We start from the raw sequence: 24,559 nt of genomic DNA on the forward strand, positions 1-24,559 counted from the left end.
CCAGCCCCATGCTTCAGCCTAAGTGAGCTTTATGCGCTTCCAACAGCTCCCACTGGTTTCCCCGTTTATAATCTTATCTTACCAGCTGTACTGAGTCTCTCTGCGTTTGTCTTGATGAGAACGGGAGATAGAACATGGCCATGGAAGGAAGGAAGGGACCCCCACAAGGCAGCAGTTTGGGTGTGTCTTTTCTGGAGTCAGGAGTGCCAGAGGAGAGTTCTTTGAGGCTATATGTGAGATCATGCTGGAACTAGACTCATGAGCTCATCCCTTCGTGCCTCACCCTGGCCTCTGCCACACGTCACTTACAATGTCCTTAGACTAGCAGCTCGAACATCCCCTACTTCCTAGGACTGCTGCTGCTGTGTGTACTATGCGTGTTCTCTCTCTGTCTGTCTCTCTCTGTCTCTGTCTCTTCTGTCTCTCTCCATCTCTCTCTGTCTCTGTCTGTCTCTGTCTCTGTCTCTCTCGCACCCCTCTCTCTTCCTGTTTCTCCCTGTCTGCCTCTCTCTCTCTCTCTCTCTCTCTCTCTCTCTCTCTCTCTCCCTCCCTCTCTCTCTCTCTGCCCTCTCTCCCTCCCTTCCTTCTTCTCCCCTCCCCCTTTCCCTTCCTCCCTCCTTCCCCATCTCTCTCTTTCTCTCCTCCTCCCCTCTTAAGAGCCACGTACCATGTAAATAAACTTTTCTCCATAACCCCTCCTCTGTGTGTGAATTTCATATTTCAAATTCCTGAGGACCCTAAAGTCACTGTCCTAGGGCTACTGTGGAAACTGTTGAGTTTCCCTGGACCTTAGTTCCACCACACCCCCAAAACGAGTTCACGAAGGGCAGAGACTGTCATTCTGGAAGACCCCTCAGTGACTTCTATCAACATCAGCTCCCCTTGCTCTGGTCTTCCCTAAGTTCAGCCTCTTGAACACATTTGTTTCAACTCTGTGACACGTACATACACACAAAATATTTGTGTGTTCTGTGTAGCTCCACACTTAGAAGCCTTCCGTTTGAACATTGGTCACCCTAGAGTGTGCAAACTTAGGGGTGTGCCAACAGAGTTTGAGGCTGCAGAACTACCTGTGGTTAGCAGAGGATCCTGGACCAAAACCAAGCCAAGCTACTGAATTGAAGACCGAGCTCTGTCTGTCATGAGAAAAACTCAGCACTAACCGAAATGTAAGAAAAGCAAGTCTACCGACTGAAAGTCTCTTCTGAGGAGAGGAGGGGGGCGTCATTAGACTCCGGAAGTAGAAAAAACACAGAGTCCAGGAAATAAAACAAAATTTACAAGGCTTAGAGTTCTACAAAAAGTTACAAGATTTACAAAGCTCCACCCTTCCCGCAAGGCTATACAAGGAGTAAAATTGTTTGGGTGAGGAGAAGCTTTCTAATTGGTCAAGCTGAACTCACGACGCCGATGGCTAGCCATTCCGGAAGCTCCAGGGATGGAGTCTTCCTGAGTCATCGCCCATGCAGGGGTGGGTTTCTTGTGTCCTCAATATCCTCGCTAGTTCACCAAGTTGGGTTTGTGTGCCATGGTGGTTGGAGTGAGAAGGTGTGTTGCTCCTGATGGGGTTTGAGGTTTCAAGAGCCCAGGGAACACCTACAGCCTTTCCCTCTACCTGTTGATCAGAATGTAAAGCTTTCAGCGTGTGCTTCAGCACCGTGTCTTTCTCTGTTTCGCCATGATGATGACAGGCTAACCTTCTGAAACTATAAGCAAGCCTCCAATTAAAAGCTTTCTTTTTTTGTGAGTAGCTGAGGTAGAGCTGTCTCTTCAGAGCAATAGGACGGTAATTAAGGCGAGTGGACTCATTTCTTGAGTCTCTGTGCCTTATTTGGGGTGAAGTGACATTTGTTCACACCTTCCTAGCAAAAGCCACACAACATTACGTGTGTGACATAGTAGTTAAAATCAGGAATTACAGGTGGGATAAAAGAATCTGTGATTGTCAATGGCTTTATCGACCAAGTTCCAATAGTGCTTGGTGAACTGAAGCTGGCGATGTTGGCATGGCTTGTAGATTTATTATGAGCCAATAAATTCTGACTGTGAAAAAAAACATAAAAACATCCATTTATGTGGTTGACATAATGTGGTCATGACACTAACCATCTCTACCTATTAAAATTATAATACGACTTGGCGAACAGCAGGTACTCCATATATAATTTATTGATTGATATATGATATCGGAAGATATCCTGACAGTGTCTACTTCTTCCTATTCTTATAACTGGCTCTGGTCTGAGCTCGAACGTGTCTTTTTTGGGTTCTGTGGAAGGATTGCTCTCTCCAGCCCCGTGTTCCTGATAGTCCATTCTCTACACAGCAGCATTGGCAGGTAAAAAAAGGAGACATAACCAGCAGTGTCCATCTCACTAGGTACATATCACGATTTTAGATGCAATGGCTGCATGGCTGTATGCAGTCTGCCTTTATCCCAACTCATGCCTTCCCCCTGCTGAACCTCAAACGCACCTAGTAGGTTCCCATTTTTAGATCTCTGTGCAAGCCGTTCTCTTTGAAGCATTTCTCTATTGTGAGCGTCCTTGGGTTCAGCTTGACATGACTACAGTCATCTTGAGTTGCAAATGCCACAACTGCCATGACTGTATCAGAATAACCCTAGTCGGTTTTTCCCACTTAGTTTTCCAGCAAACCATAAACAGATAAAACCTTTAGAGTGGTGTGTGGTGCGTACAGTGGACCCTGGGGAATCAGGAATGTGCCCAACTCTTTGATATTAGCTTAAGATAAACTAGATACATTCTGGTTACAATGAAGTCCCCCCCCCAATTCTCTCTCTCTCTCTCTCTCTCACACACACACACACACACACACACACACACACACACACACACACACACCTTTCTGATACAAATCATTTGCTCTTCTTTTTCAAGACCATATTTCTGGTAGTAACCCATCCTTAAATTGCACTGAGGTGAAATCGCAATTAGAAGTTGCTTATGTGTCACATAGGGAAAAAAAATAAGACAACAAAGAATTGTCTCTGTTTCAAAGAGAGAAAGAGTTGAAAGAGCATCAGAGACCACAGGACAGCGGAAGACACAGGTGGAGACACAGGACAAGCAACCCTGTGGAAAGGACCAAGCAGACACACACTGAGCTGTGGGTAACTACAGTGGGGGCAATGGCACACAGGAGCCTCTCCAGAAGAAAATTGAAAGACCAACAGTGCTACACACGCAAGTGCACAGTCGTTGCAAGATTCACATCCAGCTGGGGGTTTGGGTGACTCCTCTGCCATGATGTGTGAGCAGTGGAGAGCTCATCTATTTACATTCCTCATGACTCAGAGGTCTGTCGTGAGGAAGGCGGAGAGCAGGAGGGGGAGGGAGAGAGAGAACTTAATACTGGGCTAATCAAGTCATTGAGTCTGAGGTCAAATTGCCACACTCTCTGAGAGACTGATACCGGAGGTGGACACAGGAGGGGAGAAAGCTGATGTGCAAAAGTTCGTGTTGGGTAATGTAGGTGACAGCCCTGTCCTTACTGGTAGAAGTTTAGTCCATCATCTGAGGATGCGTGCTGACTGATAGCGCTGAGCCTGAGGTCAACAAGTAGCCCATCATCTGGAACCGCTCACCTGCTTCAGTCTACCGCGACAGGACTGAGAACTTCAAAGCGCCATTTGACTAACTGACTTCCTCAGCTGCTTCCTCCATCCAGGGTTGGTTTTAAAGATGAAGACTCTTCCACCATTACAGCCAACAGTGCTTTCTTTGCCTCCTCCACTCAACAGGTCCAAGAAGCACCTTTCTGTTTACACATTGGTCAACTCCGGTTTTGCAAATTTGGGGGCGTGTCCAAGGAGTTTGGGACTGCAGATCTGAGTGTGGCCAGCAGGGGATCCTGGAATACGAAGAAGGGACGCTACTGCACAGGAGACTAAGGTCTATCTGGAATCAGAGACTCTCAGTGCTGGCTAAATGTAAGGAACGAAAGGTTCCGACATCATCTAACCGTCCAGCCCTGCCTGATGTGTCAGAGCCCAGTCGTAGAGAACCAGAAACTGTTAAATTTGATTTTCTTTATTTGCCTTTCCTTCCTTATATCCCTGCATATCTCCCCCAGTACATGTAATAGTATTTTTGAAATTACTATTTTATTTTATAATATTTTTTTAGTACGTCTTTGGGAATTTCATAAAATACAAGCGGATCATATTCAGCCAGACTCCTCCCCTAACTCCACCCACATTCCCTACCCCACCTACAACTTTGAGTTTCTCTCGCTTTTTTTACTTAACCCGCAGAGTTTAATTTGTGTTGCATGTATACTTCTGGGTGTAGGGCCATCCACTGGAGTGAGATCAACACAATATGGGCTGAATTCTTTTCTTTTTTATTCATCCATTCATTTATTCACTTTACATCTTGATCACAGCCCCCCTTCTCATCGTAGTCCCCCCCCCACGGCCCCTCCCACCCACACCCCTCACCCTGGCACCTCAAGTCACTGCAGAACTAGGTACATCCTTTCTCTTTGGGGTCAGACAAGATAGCCCAGTTAGGGGACCAGGATCTACAGGCAGGCAACAGAGTTAGAGAAAACATTGCTCCAGTTGTTGAGGGACCTGCATGAAAACCAAGCTGCACATCAGTTACATATGTGGCAGGGGTTAGAGTGTGGGTCTAGTTCTTTGGTTGGTGGTTGAGTCTCTGGGAGCTCTGAGGGGTTCAGTTAGTTGATACTGTTGTTCTTCCTATGGGGTTACAATCTCCTTCAGCTCCTTCAGCTCTTCCCCTAACTCTTCCACTGGGTTCCCCGGGCTCAGTCCAATGGTTGGCTGTGAGTATCTACATCTGTCTTAGGTGCTGGCAGAGCCTCTCAGAGGACAGCCATACCAGGCTCCTGTCTGCAAGCACATCTTGGCATCCACAATAGTGTCAGGGTTTGGTGTCTGCAGATGGGATGGATCCCAAGGTGGGGCAGTCTCTGGATGACTTTTTCTTCAGTCTCTGCTCTATTTTCTGTTTCTGTATTTCTTTTAGACAGGAACAATTCTGGGTTAAAAATTTTGAGATGGGTGGGTGGCCCCATCTCTCATCTGGGGGCCATGCCTATCTACTGAAGGTTGTCTCTTCAGGCTTTACCTCCCCACTCTTAGTCATTTTGGCTAACCCCTTCAGGTCATCCCCACTGAGTCCTGGGAACCTCTCACATCCTTGGCATCTGGGACTTTCTAGTGGTTTCCCTGGTCCCCCCTTCCACCCACCCTGGTACATATTTCTATTCATTGTCCTGACCCTCTGGACTTTTCTCCTGTCTCTCCCCATGCCTAATCCTGCTCCTTTCCCCTTCTCCTCCCCTTTCCCATCCAAGTCCCTTCCTCCATCTGCCTCCCATGATTATTTTGTTCCTCTTTCTAAGTGGGATTGAAGCATCCACACTTTGGCCTTTCTTCTTGTTAAACTTCCTATGGTCTATGAGTTGTATCGTGAGTATTCTAAGCTTTTGAGCTAATATCAACTTATCAGTGAGTACATATCATGTATGCCCTTTTGTGTGTCTGGGTTACCTCACTCAGGACGGTATTTTCTAGTTCCTTCCATTTGCCTGCAAAATTCATGAAGTCCTCATTTTTGATAGCTGAGTAATATTCCATTGGGTAAATATACCACGTTTTCTGTATCCATTCCTCTGTTGAGGGACATCTAGGTTCTTTCCAGCTTCTGGCTATTATAAATAAGGCTGCTATGAACATAGTGGAGCACGTGTCCTTGGGATATGGTGGAGCATCTTTTGGGTATATACTCAGGAGTGGTATAGGTGGGTCTTGAAGTGTAACTATTCACAAATTCCTGAGAAACTACCAAGTTGATGTTCAGAGTGGTTGTACAAGTTTGTACTCCCACCAGCAATGGAGGAGAGCTCCCCTTGAGGAGCCACAGTCTTAAAGAAAACCAATGTTATTCTTATAAAAATGGTTTTATATTTTGATTTTTTATTGTTTCTTACATTTATCTAATTAATTTATCTATTTAACAATTTTATACATTTTTCTCTACGGAATGAATTTTTTTATGTCTTTCCTGCTTCATGACGTTCTTTTCCATTTTTTCTTCTCTTTTTTCCTTTTATTTAACCTTGTTTCTCCTTTCCATGTTCTCCTTGTTAAATGCATTTAATATTTTTGAACTAATTTCAAAATTTTGGCGCACACTATTGTATTATAGTAGTCACAGTTCTCTGGAATAGAATTTATAGAACAAATATATAGGTGAATATATATGCATATATACATTATTTATTAAAGTAGCTTACAGGCTATGATACTGCTAGTCCAACAATGGCTGTCTAACAATGAAAAGGCCAAGAATCCAGTTGTTATTTAGCCCACAAAGCTGGACGTCTCAGCTGGTCCTGGGACTACATTGGAATCCTGAAGAGGTAGGCTCTAATGCCAGTGAAGGAATAGGCTTGACTGGGGGGTGGAGGGGCAGCAGGCAAAGAGAGAGCAAGCTTCCTTCTCCGTGTCTTTTATATTGGCTGCTAGCAAATGGTGTGGCCTGCATTAAAGGTGGATTTCTCACTTCAAAAGATCCACATTAAAAAGTGGATCTTATACATTTTCCCTTTTATTACAGATGATTTAAGTAAGAGGAAAATCCCACACAGGTATACCCAGCTGCTTGGGTTTTAGTTAGTTCCAGATGTAGTCAGGCTGACGAGAAGAGCCATGGCAACATTCTACATTGTCTTTCTTTCTCTCTCTCTCTTTCTTTCTTTCTCTCTCTCTCTCTTTCTCTCTCTCTCTCTCCCTCTCTCTCTCTCTCTCTCTCTCTCTCTCTCTCTCTCTCTTTATTTCTTTCTTTTCCTGCTGTTATGATTGCTCTATAGTCATTGGGGGTACAATTTATTTTGTTTATTTTTATATCTCATCCTATTTGCTGCTATACTGTGATTGTTTTTCTCTTATTGGAGAGACACTGGGGACAGAGTGCTCAAGAGTTTACTGCTTACTTAGAAGATCGCCAATAAACTCTTGAACAGATATCAAAAGTACAGTGCTCACGGCCAGGAACTATGCTGCTTCCAAGAGCTCATGACTCTTCAAGTACCGAATCCAAAACCCTGAAATAGTTGAAATGACAGAGTTCAAATACCACTCCTAAAAATAAATACTCAGCACCGGTCAACAAGTCCACCAGTGAGGGAAAGAAATCACAGACTGCTGGCGGTCAGCAACACAGGACAGCAGGAGAGCAACGCTGAGGGAAATGTCGGCAAAGAACTGAGATCTTGGGGGGAAAGAGATGGAAATGTTGGGAGTGAAAAGAACCAAGCTAACGAAGTGAAAAATGGAGTGTGAATCACCACTGCTAGATCAACCCAGCAGAAGAAAAATGCCACAGACAGAAGGCTGGAAGACCAGTGAAATATTCAGACTCCAAAACATATTCGAGCATTTGGAGATCAACTAACTTACAACGCCAAATGCACTGGACCTCTCAATAGAAACCTTACAATCCAGGAGAGTATGGGCTTCTCAGGAGGAAAAGTTCCCAGCTTCCTGCCTCTCTTGCTTTCGTTACTGTGACTCCACCCACCACTAGTCTTCCTCGCTGAACTACTTCTTCCTTTTGTATTTTCCAGTCCCCATTTTCTTTAATCCTCAGTTCCTTTATCATCGCCAAGTTGCTGGACCACCCATCCCATAACCCTTCAGCTGCCATTTTAAGTCTGTATCTTGGACTATTCTTGGGTCTTTTTCTTTTCTGCCCTCAGCAGCATGTCTTTTGAGCCTTGTCTTTTTTTCTGTGTATCCTTTACAGAGCAAAATGTGCATGTCCCATGCCTTAAATACGGTAGCTGTGCAGCGTGTTGAGGCTTTCTGTAGTAACATTTTCCTCCCTGGTCTCTCCGCTCTTGACATTTGCGTCTCCAACGCTCAACTCGCCATTCTCCAGAATGTCACATTTAACATGTCTGAAACATTTTTGCTGCTACTCATGTGCCTCCCCTGCCTATAACTCAGAACAGGATACCACCAAATATTTAGAAATCTGAGGTCGTCGTCAGTCCTTCACCTTGTCCGTACCCATAGTCCCTAGTCTTATAGAAATACCTAGAAAATCACCTCCAAAATGCCTCCAGTATAGTCTACATGCTCACTTTCATCTCCTGTGCTGGCTTATAGTCATCTGTCTTTGAAGGAGAGGTCCCTTGCTTCTGTTCTTGTTGACCCTTTTCCATTCCCATCAGGTTCTCCTCACGTACTCCATGGTGTTGTGGATTTGGTCTATTGCTTATGTTAATTGGGTTCCAAGATCACACAGGAATTCTCACAAATGCAGGCGAGACGCTCAGTCCCCACCCCCCCCCGTTGGCTCTAATTGGTAAATACAATTGCTAGCAGCCAATGATTGGGCAGAGCGACAGAGGCGGGACTTTAGATTTCCCCGGGCAAGGGAACCACAGGAAGGAGAATCTCCATCTTGCCTTGCTGGGAAAGCAGGAAGGTAAGGTTTGAGAGCTGCAGGAGAGAACGCATAGAGCCATTAAGAGCTCCGGAAGAGCGACCCCAGGGTCCCCTCCCCAGGTTGGGTCTGGGGTAGCAAAGATGGAATATAGATTTTAGTAAGTAATAATCCGGGAGTATCGGAAGGGAGGTGTTAGCAACGTGGAAATTCGGGAGTGGCCCAGCCGTTGAGCCGCTTAGGGAGATTTTAAAAATAAGGCTGCATGTGTGCATCTCTCATTTGAGAATCCAGAGCGTTTTGGCGGGTGGCAAGGAACGCGTTCTGCCGGCGGAGGGGCGATTTGAGTAACGTTATGCAGCTAATGCAACACTTTGGACCATTCCCTTAGGCTCCCTTCTTTCATTCTAATCCCATCGCCACGTCACTTCCAGTTTGAGCTTTTGTAAACATGTGGGCCCTGTATCTTCAGCGAGGGGTACCAGAGTGATGCCTCTGTACCCTTAAACCTGTCTCCCTGCCTCAGAATGTACCGCACCTTGCTGCTCCGTGCTTTTGCTTGCTGCTCTTAACAACGGCATATCGGTATTTGTCCGCTTTGCTCCTTGAGTTTTAAGATTTTTATCTAAGGGTCCAGAGAGATGGTTCAGTGGTCAGGAGCACTCACTGCTCTTCCAGAGGACATGCGTTTGATTTTCAGCATCCATGGGTTGCGCACAATCACGGGTTCAGGGAATCGAACCCCTCTTCTTCTCTTAAGGGGCAAACAAGTGGTTTGCACTCACACAGACACATACACATAAACAAAAATAAAATTTCTTCTTGACGGTCTCTTCCTCACCCCCTGATTTCTTACAATTCAAGCCACGGGGCTCCTTGTTGAGTGCCTTAACAAGTTTATGATGTGGCACTCTGCTCTACCTCCTTCACCAACCGAGCTCTTTGAAAGCAGACTCAGACTGTGCAAGGCCAGCACATGGTCAGTGCTTACTGAGTCCTTACTAAAGTTGATGGGGAAGCAGAGCGTGGAACAAAAGTTGAATAGTGCACATTTACGCCCAAAGTGAAAAGCAACAGCAACTGTCATCTCTGAGAGGAGAGCTTGGTGAAGGGTTAGCAAAGGAAGACCCTTTCATGTTTTCCTTTTATGTGCTATAAAAAAAAATCCTAACTGGCCTGCTGTATGGGGATTACGAGAACACGATAGGACCGTTATCACAACTAGGTCTTGTCTTGCGTTAGACTTCCCACTAATTGGATGACCTCGGGCAAACCACTCAATTTTCTCATTGTAAAGTCCAAGAATTGTCCAAAGTGGGGTTCTTTTCAGATCTTTCTCAGGTTTTAAAATGCTGTGGTTTTACAAATGGAATGAATTAACAACTTTATAATGGAATTTTCAGTTCTTTCCCCCTGATTCCAGATAAGTTTTTCTCTTCGGGTGTTCAAGGGCTATTCAAGCAGCTAATACCTCATGGAGGCCCTGCAGTTCAGACCTAAACTTCTTACCTGAAGTGCACTAGAGGAGAAAGCATTTATTCTCTCTCGGCACACATTCTATGCTAGCCTTAAAGCCAGAATGACCATGGACTTCTGTGCTCTTCTATATTCTATATTTTATATTCCACATTCTATGTTCTATATTCCACATCCTATGTTCTATATTCCACATTCTATATTCCAATTCCATATTCTATATTCTAGGAGATGGAAATAGAATCCCCCACTAGGTGCCAAATACATTTGAGAAATTGCTGCAGTTTAGAGCCTTTCTTGGAGACAAGCAGTCTATTTGTTCTACTGAAGGCTCAGAGAAGCCCCACTGTGTAGAAATTTACTTACTAGCATGGAAAGTGTCTCCCCACTGCCCCCACACACACACATGTGTCTGTGTTTGTGGCAATGTGTTCCGACGGCACCAAACTGGGAAAGTCATTTTCCGTGACCTTTCTGCTGTGTGGTTTAACTGTTTTCCCCATGAAATCTTTTGTACAAGCTGCCTGACCTCAGCTAGGGTTGTTTAGCAGACGTCCTCGATGACCTCTTCCCGATCCTGCTGTTATCTGCCCCCAAGCTCCCTTTCCTGTCTTACACTGCCTTGATATAAAAGTTGACTCGTATGGGATTTACGAAGGCTATCTGCGTACCTAACCTTGGAAGATCTCCATTTTAAATCCTCTTTATAACTTTATATGGAACATCTGTACAGATGTGACTTAGTTATAGAAAACTTCCTGCTGGTCTAGTGGGCACTTCCCTGAAAAAGAAAATCATTATCTTATGAATTGCTTGCATTTTTGTCCAGTCACACTTGAACCTTACCGGCAGAGAAATCATTTGAAGGACAGAAGAAGTTCTGCTCGGAGGAGCCAGTTGAACTCAGAGGGTGGTGTATCACTCTGTTGTCAGAAACAAAAGCTAAAAGTCTGTAGAATGCCTCTCTTGTGATTTATTGTTCCTACAAACACTTCTTGCCTCTCCCAGGTGCATCCCATCGAGTTAAGATGAGAGTTGAGGCCCCATGCTGAACGATTACAAAGCTTCAGTTACTTGTCCTACTTTACAGGGATCTGCTTTTAAAGCAGGCACAGAGATGTGCTCTGATGGATGACGGTGCCGGACCATGCTCGGCATGACTGAAGACAGCTGCAACCATAGTTAGCACGAGGCTAACGGCTCTGACCTGACTGCAGAACCCTGTCCGCAAGCACAAGCCAGCACTGGGGCTGTAGCCAACAGAGTTGACAGCTGTCTCCTCAGGAGCATTGCAGAACAATTTCGGTGAAGCAAAGTCTTAAGTTCTTTTTAGAAATCCTATGGTTTTGAATTTGAGGAGACCGAGAAGCTGAATGTGGCTAATCTGAATGACGTCATAATAATACAATTCAGGATTCAAATAAAACAATGGATTTGACGGGGCTTTGGCAAAAATACCAGTTAGACCTTGCTGTTTTGGGCATTGCTTTTCAAAGGCAGACTAACTGTAGAAAGAAGTCTGAAGTTATAAAGTACCTGGGTAAAATAGACTGGTCAGAGTTTAAAAATTGAGTTATAAATATTTTAGTATATTTGCCCTCAGGTCATTTCATGGGTATCATAAGTAAAATAAACTGAATACTGGCATAATATGGAAGTTAATTGAATACAGTGAGTTACTCAGGAATCAACTCTATAAGAATTTTAAACAGGATAAAGTCAGTACTAGAAGGGATTAAAAAATGAGTGAAAGAGATACAAAGATTATTGAATGGTGTCATAAATAGATAGGAAAAAATACTTGATATAGCTTTTCAAGTAGTAATAGGCACATTCAATACAGAATACTTTTAGAGCTAAATGAATGAATCAAGTTTAAGTAAAACATCAAATGACTACAAGTTGTTTATACACATTGAAACACATTTATGAGATGAGGTTGTAAACAGTCATTAAAAATTATGGCTACAGTGATTACCTAGTGATAAAAGATGATATTGTGTTAAGTGAAAGGGCTGAACTTAGCAAAATTCATAAGCCTACATACCTAAGATTAAGTTTAAATATGTGTGACAAAAACTTGTAAATAACAGGGTTAAAGTAAATAGAAGCTTCCTTCTCTGTTAAACATAAGTCCATTTGGCAGTTCAGGGCCAGAGCAGTAACAGACGCTATGCATCAGTGTTGAATTCTGGAGGGACTCAGCCTCAGAGATGAATCCAGAAACCATTTGGGGCTTCAGGCATCAGTATGAACAGAGATGGAGGACAAAGGCAAAGTATGCATGTGCTATAGCTGAGGACTGAGTCCTGAGAGTCCTTTGAACTGAAACCAGCCAAACAGCCACTTGTAGCTGCAAGGGAAGCTGGGAATGTCAGACTCTTGGTCTCCAATCATGCAGTCATCTATGCAGCTCAAAACCTGGGCCTTATCACCACAAAAAGAAGAAATCTTAAGACAACCAAAAGTTATTGCTTACCAACATTTTATAGCTACATAAAGGAGATGGCTCAGTGTGTAAAGCATTGGCCATGAAAATATGAGGACTGAAAGTCAGTCCCCAAATTCCTGGGGGTGTAGTTGTCCTATCGTAATGCTGTACCCCAGAGCAAGCTGTGTAGCTGTAATGGTCCTATCAGTGAGATCTGGGTTCACTTGAGACACCCTGCTGCAAAGAAAAATATGGAGGAAGACTTCCAAAGTAAACCTTGGACCTCTTCATGTAACTGCACATATATGCACCCAAACCCATGTGGACATGCGTTTACATAAGCACCCCAAACACATATGCACATGCATAAACACGCAAGAAACATTGGAAGAAAATAAACCAAAGGAGGATAACTATTCTTACTTTTATTGTTCTATTCTAAAGTAGATTCTCTCTGTGCATAAATCTATGTATTTCATCACAGCAGTTTTCATACAAATATATCATTGCTCATATTTGGACCCACCAATGTGCTCTCCCATCCCTCGCCACATTTTGGTACCAGTTTCCTCTCACATGTGTATTTCTTTTTTTATTACATTTTTATTATTTAAAACAGCATTTAAATTTAAATATAATTTAATCGTGCTCTTCCCCTTCCCCTTTCTGCATCCCTACCACCCAATTTCTTTTTCAAAAATGTTCTTTTTCAAAAAACAAACAATTCAACACACCTACAACCCCCTCCAAAACAAGAAAGCAATAAAAATAAACAACACCTCCCCCAAAGAAAACAGACAATACCGACAAGCTGTAACCAAGTAAAAGCACATTAAAAAAAAGACCGCAGAGTCCATTATGTGTGAGTTAATTACTCCCGGACATGAGGCCTGCCCTGGAGTAGTTCATATACCCAGTGACACTCCACTGGAGAAAACTGGTTTTCCATCTCCCAGCAGGCATCAGTGACAACTTAGTGGTTATCCTTTACCCTGGTGGCTAGATTTTCTTTCATTCATTCACTCATATATTCATTCATTTATTTTTTAAAAATATAGCAAGATAAAATACAGTAAGAGCAGACAAAAACCGTCACGTCAAAGATGGACAAGACAAAACAACAGAAAGAAAATAGCAAAAAGAGAATCCACGAGCATCAGACACTCATTCACACACTCAGGAGTCCCACAAAACCATCAAACTGGAAGCCATAATGAACGTGCAGAGGACCTGGGGTGGGCCCCTGCAGGCCCTGCTCAGCAAATGTATATTTTCATATGTAAAAATGCATGATATTTTGTCTTTTATCTTCCTTGTTTCCTTTGTCTTCTCCTCTTCAGATCTTTTCTTTCCATACTCTGCTCCTACTTCTATGCGTCTTCTACAAATATATAGCATAGTTTGAAGTATAGACTGCATGTGAGGAAAATAGGTAATATATGTCTATCTTAGCTTGCTTTGCCAAATATGATCTCCACTCTCATCCGTTCCCCTGTAAATGTACTCTTACTCTTATTTACAGGAGAATAATATTCCTTCGTCTGTGTGTACCACACTTTCTTTATCCATTCTGGTCCTAGTCATATGGTGGGTCCACATCTTGACTCTTGTGAACAATGCAATAACAGGTATGGCTATTCGGACATCTCGGTGGTATATTGATTTGACTATTTCATATGGGGTAGGTACTGCTATTTTTAATTTTTTGTTTTTTTTCTCTTTGTTTTTGAGTAATCTCCACCCCGATGTTTTATAATAGCTGCTGTCTGTCTATGAGCATGGGAGGTCTTTCCATCTTCCTACTTTCTTTGACTTCTTTGAGTTTTAAGAATTTCCTCTTCTTAGCTGGGCTTGTTTTAGGGCTTTTGTTGTTGTTGTAAGCAGCAGTCAGTGGGAATTTTTAAATGATTTCTTTCTAGTGAGACTGGTATTGCTATGACAGAAAGCTGCTGATTTTTGTATGTTAATTTTATGACCTGTTACTTCGATGAGAGTGTTTATCAGACCTAGGAATTTTCTGTTGGAGTGTTCAGGGTCCTTTAGCATAGGATCATGTTATCCATACAAAGGGTTAGATTTTCTTTCTTTCTTTTTTTTTCTTTCTCTTGCTTTATTTTTCAAAGGCTTTGAGAACTCTACTGAAAAAGAATGGAGTGAATGCCCTTCTAGTGTTTCTTATTTTTAGAGACAACCATTTCAGTTTTCTCCCCATTTAGACATGTTGGCTGTAGAAATGTCATATACAGACTCTTACTATGTTGAGGTGTGTTCCCTCCATCCCTCATTTCTCCAGAGCTTTTATCATGATGGAGTGATGAACTTTGTCGTCTTTTCCAGATCTATTGATACGATTCTGTTTTGTCTGTTGCTGGGTCTGTTCATGTCCTACACGGTTCCATTCTTACACCTGTGTTCAACGGGGAGAGGTCTACAGTTCTTACTGTTGTGTACTTACCTTGTTTGGGTACCGCGATGGCTATTCTTGGTTGTCAACTTGACTACATCTGGAATTAACCAAATCCCCAAAACAGAGAGCACTCCTGCAAGAGATTTCTGCCTAATTTGAAGTGGGAAGACCTACTTCAAATCTAGATCTTTGAGGGGGCAAGACACACTTTTATTTTGGATCTTTATTACAGATCTAATCTGAAGAACACTTTCTGCTGGAAGCTTTCGCTCTTCACCTGCCTGCTCTCTCACTGGCCAGTCCGCTCCTTCACTGGCATTAGAGCCTACGTCGTCAGGATTTGAGCAGATACTGAGGCCAGCTGAGACATTCAGCCGTGTAGACTGAGCAACTACTAAATTCTTGGATTTTCTTTTATAGTCAGTTGTTGTTGGATTATGAGGACCATAGCCCGGTGTAAGTCATTCCAATAAACATCTGCTCTACTTGTCTCTGTTTCTCTCTCCCTTCTCTCTCCATAGTATGTATATATAATATATACGTGTGTGTGTGTGTGTGTGTGTGTGTGTGTGTGTGTGTAGAGAGAGAGAGATTAATTTTGTATGTTCTATATCTCTACATAGTCCAGAGTACCAAGGTAATACTGGCTTCATAGATTTCTATTTTGTGGAATAATTTGAAGAACATCAGTGTTAGCTGTTCTTCAAAGGTCTGAAATAATTTGGCAATCAATCTGTCCTGGGATTTTCTTTGTTTGGAGCCTCTTTGCCACTGTTTAAATCTTGTTGTTTATTCTGGTTTTATTTAAGTTTTCCAATGTCCTGTTAATTCTATTTTGGTAGCTCTTATGGGCCTAGGAATTTATCCAGCTTTTTTTTTTAGACTTTTCCAGTTTTGTTGTTGTTATTTTTCTTTTGAGTGCATGTGTTTCATCTATGCTGGTGGCATGCATGCTCTTTGGATCTTAGGTTGGCTTCCTTACATCGTCATCTGCTTGCTTGTAGTCAATCCCTTGGAGGTCACTGGTCATGTTCATTAGTCACCCTATGAAAGCTGCTTCTCAGTTTATCCCTCTTTGAACCAGTATCTTTGAATTCAGCAGTTAGTTAGGGTTTCATTGCTATGAGGAGACCATGACCAAGGCAGCTCTTATAAAAGCAAACATTTACTGGGGCTGGCTTACAGTGTCAGAGGTTCAGTCCATTGTCATCATGGTGGGAAGTATGGAATTATGCAGGCAGACTTGGTGCTAGAGGAGCCAAGAGTTCTACATCTTGATCTGAAAAGGTAGCCTCTTTCCCACTGGGCGGAGTTTGTACACGAGGAGACCTGAAAGCCTGCCTACACAGTGACACACTTCCTCCAACAAGGTCACACCCACTCCAAATAGGCCACACCTCCCAATAGTGCCACTTCTTAGGCCAAGTGTATTTAAACCACCACAATAGTCAAAGGATTTTGATTATTTGGAGGACTTATAATAACCTAGACTTTTCATAGCTTTTGTGGTGTTGCAATTGCAATTTGTATATCTGTTGACTTGGATGGCCCTTCCAGGTTTATTTGAGAGTCTTCGTAATGAGCAGCCTCAGCTTGAGGACTCAACCACTCAAAAGTCAAGAAGAAATGACAGACTGCTCTATAACACCACCACCACCAAGCCAAACAAGATAAAGAAACACATTTAAAATTAAATAAATCCCACAAATATATTGCCAATACCTATACACCAGAAACTGGCAAAATTAACACACACTGTTATATGAGGTGAAAAGTCATTCAGATTTCGTGAAAAACAGTAAATGAATGAAAGTACAGAAGAGGGTATGGTAAAGAGAGGAAATAGAGTTAATAAAATAATAAAAGGAAAAGAAGAGACAGACTGCTATTTTTTTTTTTTTAGATGAAAGCTAGATAGATGGTGGAGGCACACACCTCTAATCCCAGCACCAGGAGGTAAAGGCAGACACATCTCCTGGTCTACAGAGCACCCAAGGCTGGTCCAGAACACCCAAGGCTACACAAAGAAAGCTTGTCTCAAAATCGGGGGGGGGGGGGCAAGAGTGTGAGTAGGAAAACAAACAAAAAAGAAAGAAAGAAAGAAAGAAAGAAAGAAAGAAAGAAAGAAAGAAAGATTTCTTGATCATGAAAAAAACAAAGAAAATTTGATAGCTACAATATGAAAGCACATAAAAGCTTTAAATAAGGCACAGTCAAATACTATCCAAAGTACAGTAGGAAGAGAAAATGGGGAGTATAGGAGGAAAAAAGAGAAGAGGTGGAGGGGGAAGAGGGGAGAGGAGGAAGAAAGAAGATGAAGTATTAAAGCAACTTGGTCCTTAAATGTTTGGGTCTCCCAGCAGTGGGCCACTGTCAGGGTCTGCTGAACTTGTAGATTCTTGTCTTTCCTGTGGTGAACTCTGGTGTTGGTCCAAACAGGACCCAGTCTCTGCAAGGTAAAAGTTATATTGTTATTTAGTTCACTGGGAAGTCATGGGGCTGGATTATACCAACTACTCATTGGATTCAGCTTCCCCTTGGACTATATTTGGGGAAAGCTGCCTTACCGCTAACCTTGAGCTCAGGGGGAGAAGCCTAGAGGTCATGGAGGTCATTGGTCTCCATATTCTCTGTGTCAAAGAATGTTAAATGAAAAAATTTAAATAAAATACATTTCTTTTTAAAATCACTTGTTTGTCATCTTGATGTGACTAATTTATTCTTATATGTTTATAGAATGTATACATTATTCCTATGTTCAGTAACTTTGTGATATTTTGGCACTTCACTTAAATCAAGTGGACATTATTTTCCAATGCTAGGCTCCATTGCTGGGATACATATCACCTCATAGGTTAAATACAAGATGTCAGCAATCTTTTTAAATAAAAAGCCAGATAATAAATACTTTAAATACAAGTCATACAGTTTCTATTAAAACCACTCATTGGTGCTTTTGTAATACGAAAGTAACTATAGATTATATAAACGCAGGAATATAACTATCCTATTAAAGCATTCCATATAATTTTAAACATATCACAAAATGTATTTCTCTTTTGAAGTTTTCAACCATATGCAAATGTAAATGTTTGTAAGCCATAGAAACACTGAAAGTAGCCATAATTAGTTGCTGGTAACATAGTTTCCAGTTAATATTCCTGTGGACTTCCACAAACTTTAAACATTTCCTGCCTGATACTCCCATACACTTTTCTGGGGAAGAATGAACATCAGGATGTTACCAATGCCAGAAATCCAGTTTCTCAGGTAATTTGGGATAATTTTGAGTTCACCTAATTATATGTTCTAATACCCTAGATCAGGGCAGGAAAGTAATAATTAGTTTTCATTTGAGTCAGTGGCTGGTTCAGTTAATCTTATGTAGAAATAACACTGGACTTGTGATGGAAGCCACTCACCCTCAGAGAAAAATTGAAAGAAGTAATTAGCAATTTTACCTTGCCTGAAAAGTGAAATAGCTATATAAGTATTGGCTGTAATAAGTTACCTGGACCTAGCTTTATTCAAACCCAGTGAGACATTCACAGAGGCTGGGCCGAGGCTGATGCTAAGAAACAACGCTTGCTTGTACCCTTTATTCAACCAACTCCATGAGGATATTTCAAAATCCACAATTTGGGTTACACACAAGTTTTTCAGATTTCTCTCTCATTTAAAGTGGAGAACTGTAAAGTGATACAAAAATATCTATGAAATGTCACCCGCCCACTCTCCACTGTGCATACCGAAAAGCGCAAATCAAAACCCACAGGACTGTTTATCTGGCTTATACTTCAAAATGCTCAGCGGACCCTGGAAGGCCTTTAGCTGTCATCATCTGGAGCCTTTTCCCTGCTCATCACAGAAGCCATTTGGAATACACGAAAGAGTTCATTTCTATATTGACATATCTTTTCATAGAAGATTCCAGAATGTTAAAAATAAATAAATAAACCTTTTCATCGGTTACTAAGTCTGACTTCCTTTTTCCTCCCTCTCTTTATTCTTTCTTTATTTCTCCTGAGTAGGAAGAGCAGGAAGAGGAAAGAAAGAAACCACCTACCTCTCTCTCCCTCTCCCTTCCCCTCTCCCCTCTCCCCCTCCCCTCCCCCTCTCTGTTGTTGTACCATGGATCAGATCCAGGGCCTCATGCAGACTACAACTGAGTTGTATCCCAGGCCCTAACTCTGCCTACTTTCCCACCCTTTCCTAAACTCCATGGCTGCCATACTTATAAAATCGTTTGAGTAAGGATTTCAGTATCCAATCAGGAAGTTCTTGCTTTACCTCTGAAAGCAGGTTTCCTTGAAGCCACTTGACACCCTGTGTTCTGACTGAGCGTGTCCCCCTGGGAAGCCTGTGCTTTCTCATTGGGGGGATAAACATCTGTGCTTCCCTTCTCCAGCTTTTACAGGAGCTGTGGCCCGCACACTCCAGCCATCTGTGAGCCTAGGAGAATCAGTCTGAATTCCATTTGTTTCTATCTGGCCAACGAGCCAGTAGGTGTGACTTGGTGGTTTTGGAGTCGAATGTTGCCACATAACTCAAGGCTTTTATTATTCTTGTGGAAAAAAAAAAACTCAAGCTTTACAAATTCCTTCAATGTCGCAATTGAAAGCACTTCAAATTGAACATTTTGTATCTGCCCGATGGGTCTGACCCTTTATTTCTGACTTAGCTATCTCTAGATTATGCCAACATAAAACTGACCCAGTCTCAAATGAGATACTAATTTACCTTCTAGGGAAAATTTTGATTTTAAAATTCCAGTTTTCCACTGCTTGTCACAAAGCGCTTTATCTCACAGCAAGACTCACCCTTATTAATATCCTTCCTGGCAAAGCGTTTTACAGATGTGGAAAATACCATAAGCAAATGTAGTGATTTTCCTAACAGTTGTCAGGAAAGTGTGTATTTTGTGAATTGGAAGGTTTTATTTATAGTCTTTGAGTTACACCCCATCTTGGATTTTTAACATCATCTTAAACTATTGATGTTAAACAGAATCTTATGGCCAGCTCACATCTGTCTAGACATTATAGAACATTTCAAGAAGCATAGCTGGAAAGAGCACATTTTTTCCCTCCTGGATTTTCATATTGAATTTCCACTTTTTACCTTAAAGTGTAAAGTCGCCTCCTAGTGTAGTTCCCATAATTGGAATTTGACATTTTCCCATCTTCTATTTAAAATGACATTTCCAAGGGATTTTGGACAGGCCCGTCATGGTGTCAACTATTCAACAGGAGCCATATTTTCACTTTCCAAAGGACTCCTCCATGGGTTCCTAAAACAGGTTTTCATAAAGTCCACTCACTTTAGATCTAAGACTTAGCCCTTGGAAACATAGCTGTTGGTAAAAACACCTAGAACTCGATCTATGCAACAATGTTTCCTTTGAATGACCTTTCTACACATGTGTATAGAAATGTGTACATCATGTTCATATATTTACAGTCTGTTACTGTGTTTTGTCCCCTTCATTCACTAATTCCCATCCTACCTCATCCTAACTAGTCTTCTTTTATTTTCCTTCCCTCCCACCTTTCTCTCTCTCTCTCTCTCTCTCTCTCTCTCTCTCTCTCTCTCTCTCGTGTCTGTCTGTCTGTCTGTCTCTTTCTCATCCATGAGTTTCACTGGAGGGGTCTACAGGAACATCAATAAACATTTGTTTACAAGAATATGGAAACTTGCCAGTGGCTATGCCACTGATGAAAATATCTCTCCCTCCCTCCCTTCCTCCCTGTGTTAGGGTTTTGTAAAGAATCAGAACTGATAAAAAAAAAAGCAGATTTATTAGATTGGCTTAAAGATGCTTAAAGTCTGGGCACTCCAGCAATGGCTGTCCCACACTGGAAAGATGGGGAATCGGTTAGTTGCTCGGTCCAGGAAGATTCCTGGGGAGATTCTAGTCTTCAGTCCGTGTGGGAATACTAAAGGAGTAGGTTCCAGTATCATTGATACAGCAACAGGATAGACAGATGGACTTGCCGTGAAGAATGAGAACAAGCATGCAGAAAGAAAAGTTCCTTCTTCCGTGTCCTTTTATCCAGGCTGCCACCAGAAAGTGCCACCCAGATTCAAGGTGATTCTTTTTGCTTCAAATAATCTAATCAAAAAAAATCCTTCACAGAAACATCGAGCACCTTGTGTTTTAGTTGATCCTGAATGCTGTCAAGATGACAAACAAGACTATCCATTATCCTCCCCAATCAACCACTAATGAGCCCTGCTTCCACAAAAGCATTCTTATTGGCCCTACCTTGTGCAGGTAAGAATGGCTGTTATGACTTTGAGAGTGTAACTGCATGTCGTGTCCAGAAGCCAGTGTTCTACACCACTCTCCCCCTTTCCCTGTTCTTGCAGTCTTTTTTTTTTTTTTTTTGGTTCTTTTTTTTTTCGGAGCTGGGGACCGAACCCAGGGCCTTGCGCTTCCTAGGTAAGCGCTCTACCACTGAGCTAAATCCCCAGCCCCTCTTGCAGTCTTTATAACCGTTTATCTGCAATGCTCTTTGAATGTTGGAAGAAGTGGTCTAAATGTCCGATTTATAACTGGGCGTTCAGTGGTCCTTTATTCTCAGTACTTCTAAAGGTGTGAACAGAGTAATCAGAGGCTAATTTGACAGATGCTATTGAGACTTTTATTAGTTCAAGGACCAGAGAGGGCAATATGGTATAGCAAGTGTTGTCTATTCTCAGAGAAGAAAGAAAACTGTTTTAGGTAGACATTGCCAGGGCAACATGGAGACAGATGGGTAACTCAGGAGACAGGTAACTGTTAACAAGAATCCTAATTACCAATGAGGATTCCTGATCTTCATCAGGATGAGGAAAAGTGTTCTCTTCTCAGAAGTGAGGCAGGCACCCTCATGTCTGTTTATTCTTTCCACCAAATGAGGAAGACGTGTGTGGTTCAACCGCTCAGACCGTGTTAGACTCAAACTCTACCTCAGACTCTGAGATCTCAGAGTTTTGTGGGAAAGGCTCCTTACGTGTAAGAGAAAAAGCATCTTCTGCTCTGCCATCTGAAATGGAAAACCCCTCACTGCTCAGCTCAACTCGCCAAAAGATTCTTAAATATATTAGCAAAAGTGTGTTGACTGTTCACAGAAGTCTCTTTGGCTGCGGTGTGAAGTGACTCAACACCCAGTCCTTAGTGCTCATTCTTAGTTCTTAAATCTGTTGGATTCACACAAGGAGCTACCACTGGGACAAGGATACTGTTGAAACATCGAGGTGACGTTGACGAAGAGACACGTGTTTTGTCAGGCGGTAAAAACACTGACGGCTGAATTATTTTCTGGGATCCATCACTGAAGCACGCCCCGGCTCCCCCACTTACAACATGAGACACCCAGGCCCAGTCTCGAAAATCCACTACAGAATACAATTTGGTACAGTTCAAAATTCTTGGAAGGAGAGAACTCTGTTTCATTGGAATCTGGAGCTGACCTGAATTAGACAATTGCAGTTTCTGTGTCTATAATGACCAAGAAACTTAAAGCAGAGAGAAAGGAAACAATATATAAGGGAAGACTGTTTCGAAGACCTGGGAGCCAGGCAGAAATAAGTCATAACAACTTGACTAGAGCATGTTGAATTGAGTTTGGAGGTCATACAACCTAACAGGATAACACACGTGGCTGTATACTGAATTCCCTGCCACCATGCAGTTAATTTTCTGCAAATTCACAGCAAATGGCTCTAGAGGAGACATTGGTTTGCTAGCTCCACACTCCTTTTGCCATTGGGTTTTGATCCTTACACTACTGAAATGACTGGTTTTGAGTCATTGATGTTCTCTTCATTACCAAGCCTAGTGACTTAACCTCTGATTTCCCCCTCTCTCTGCAGGCCGGCACACTCAGGAATTCCTTTGGTTCTCCTTTTATCTGCTTGTTCGGTTGTCCTATCTCTTCCTGCCTTACTGAGGACTTTGTCATTCTGGTTTCTCTCCTACCTCCTCTGCTTGTGACCTACATTTTGCACAGTGGCGTCTGGAGATGGTATCATTTGTCCCATGACTTCCATAAGTACGTCTCCAGGTCTTGTTACCTACAAGTTCCAGATCTACAGGGCTCTCTCTAAACCACCTGCTTCCCTAAGATGCTGTGTTGGTTCTTTGGCTTTTTGGTCAGTGTGATACAAGCTGGAGTCTTCTGAGAAGAGGGAACCTCGTCTGAGAAATGCCTCCATCAGACCGGCCTTGGGCAAGTCTGTGGGGCATTTTCTTGAGTTATTTTCAACCTGGGAGGGCCCAATTCACTGTGGACAATGCTACCTTTGGGCAGATGGCCATAAGTTGTATAAAAAGGGTCAGGCTGAACAAGCAAGCCATGGGGCTTGAACCAGAAAACAGTCCCTATGCTTCCTGCTTCGGTTCCTGCCTCCAGGTTCCTGCTTTGAGTTCCTGTCCTGACTTCCCATCACGATGGACTGTAAGCTATAAGATGATGCTATAAGATGATGAAATAAATGCTCTCCTTCCTAAGTGTTTGTGTCATGGTGTTTATCAAAGCAATAGAAAGCAAACTAGGACAGATGTCAGCCCGTCAAAGTCAACATAGCTAAAGAGATTCTGAAAGGCTGGAGAGATGGCTTGCTCTTCCAGAGGACCAGGTTTGATTCTCAGCACCCACATAGCAGCCCCCAACTGTCTTTAGGTCCAGTCCTAGGTAACCTGACATCCTTTTGTGGCTTCTGTGGGTACTGCACACACCTGGTTCACAGACAGACATGTAGACAAAACAAACCTATACATAAGTAAATTTAAGGTTAAAAAAAAAGAGGTCAACTGGAAACTTCTGTACCAGCTCAAAGAGAACTCACCTTGACCTGGGCTTTCCATCCTGCAAACACGTGGGCTAAATTCCAGAAAGATGGAGGACAGATGAATTAACTACCAACGCTGCTTACAGTTATCAATTGTGACGCCCAGTGACATGGCACAGCTCAGGGCTGTCAGCGAATGCCTTCTATTATATTGAATACCTTCTTGACATTTTTGAAAAGGTTGTAACATATGACTTGGTCACCTATGGTTTCTGATGAATGTTGTGGAGACATTCTATTACACATAAGGGTGACTTCATTCTTATCCTCCATGTTCCCTTACATGTAGGCGGCCTCAGGGACTCATATCATGATAGAGCTTGGTGCCCTTATAATTTATATTTTTTAGCCTCACTTGGGTTCTGAGTATCCTCTGCTGTGAGAAATCTTCCCGAGAGATGAACAAACATCTAACTCACTGTAGACATGACACTGGCAACAGAAACAGTGTAATGATTCACCCAAGTATAGTTGGTAAACAAATGAGCTTAGTTTGGGTTACTTACAGGAAATAGGCAACTTATGGAGGCTAAACACATACATATACTCTGTCTCTCCAGCCCCAGCAACCATTAATTGCATAAATATGGGGGTTCTCGTGACGCCCCTCCTAGCAGCTGTTAACTGGATATAAATCCTTGAGGAGAAACAGGGACATGGGAACCACCTCCCCATCCATACTAGAAAGCGAATAGACCCAAATCTGTGTAGGTCTCCATTGGTAACCACAGCCACTGATAGTTACAGAGGGAAATGGCCGTGTCACAGGCAGGGGCCAGTCTTCCACAACATCCTATACAATTGTTTTTCCTTGGCTCACTTGCAGCACTTACTGCAATGACTTTTAAATTTGTCCATTTATGTTTACTGAATAAAATTTTCTTCAACTTTTGATGGAAACAAAAATGATCTAATAAAGTCTTCAGCTTCCCAGAATGCTGTCCCTAAACTTTCTTTTGGGCACAT

At 42.4% G+C, this 24,559-nt stretch overlaps 2 long non-coding RNA genes across 3 annotated transcripts in view; both read left to right on the forward strand.

The window, feature by feature from the left end:
* The window catches only part of LOC134486392 (uncharacterized), a 117,898-nt gene that overhangs the window by 11,325 nt on the left and 82,014 nt on the right, over nt 1-24,559 (forward strand). The window lies entirely within an intron of this gene.
* On the forward strand, nt 16,769-23,252 carry LOC134486391 (uncharacterized). The gene is made up of 2 exons (XR_010065240.1): nt 16,769-21,032; nt 22,616-23,252. It is a non-coding gene; the product is annotated as an uncharacterized LOC134486391 (long non-coding RNA).

This window comes from Rattus norvegicus, chromosome 3 (genome assembly GCF_036323735.1).
Source record: "Rattus norvegicus strain BN/NHsdMcwi chromosome 3, GRCr8, whole genome shotgun sequence".
Classification (NCBI taxonomy): domain Eukaryota; kingdom Metazoa; phylum Chordata; class Mammalia; order Rodentia; family Muridae; genus Rattus; species Rattus norvegicus.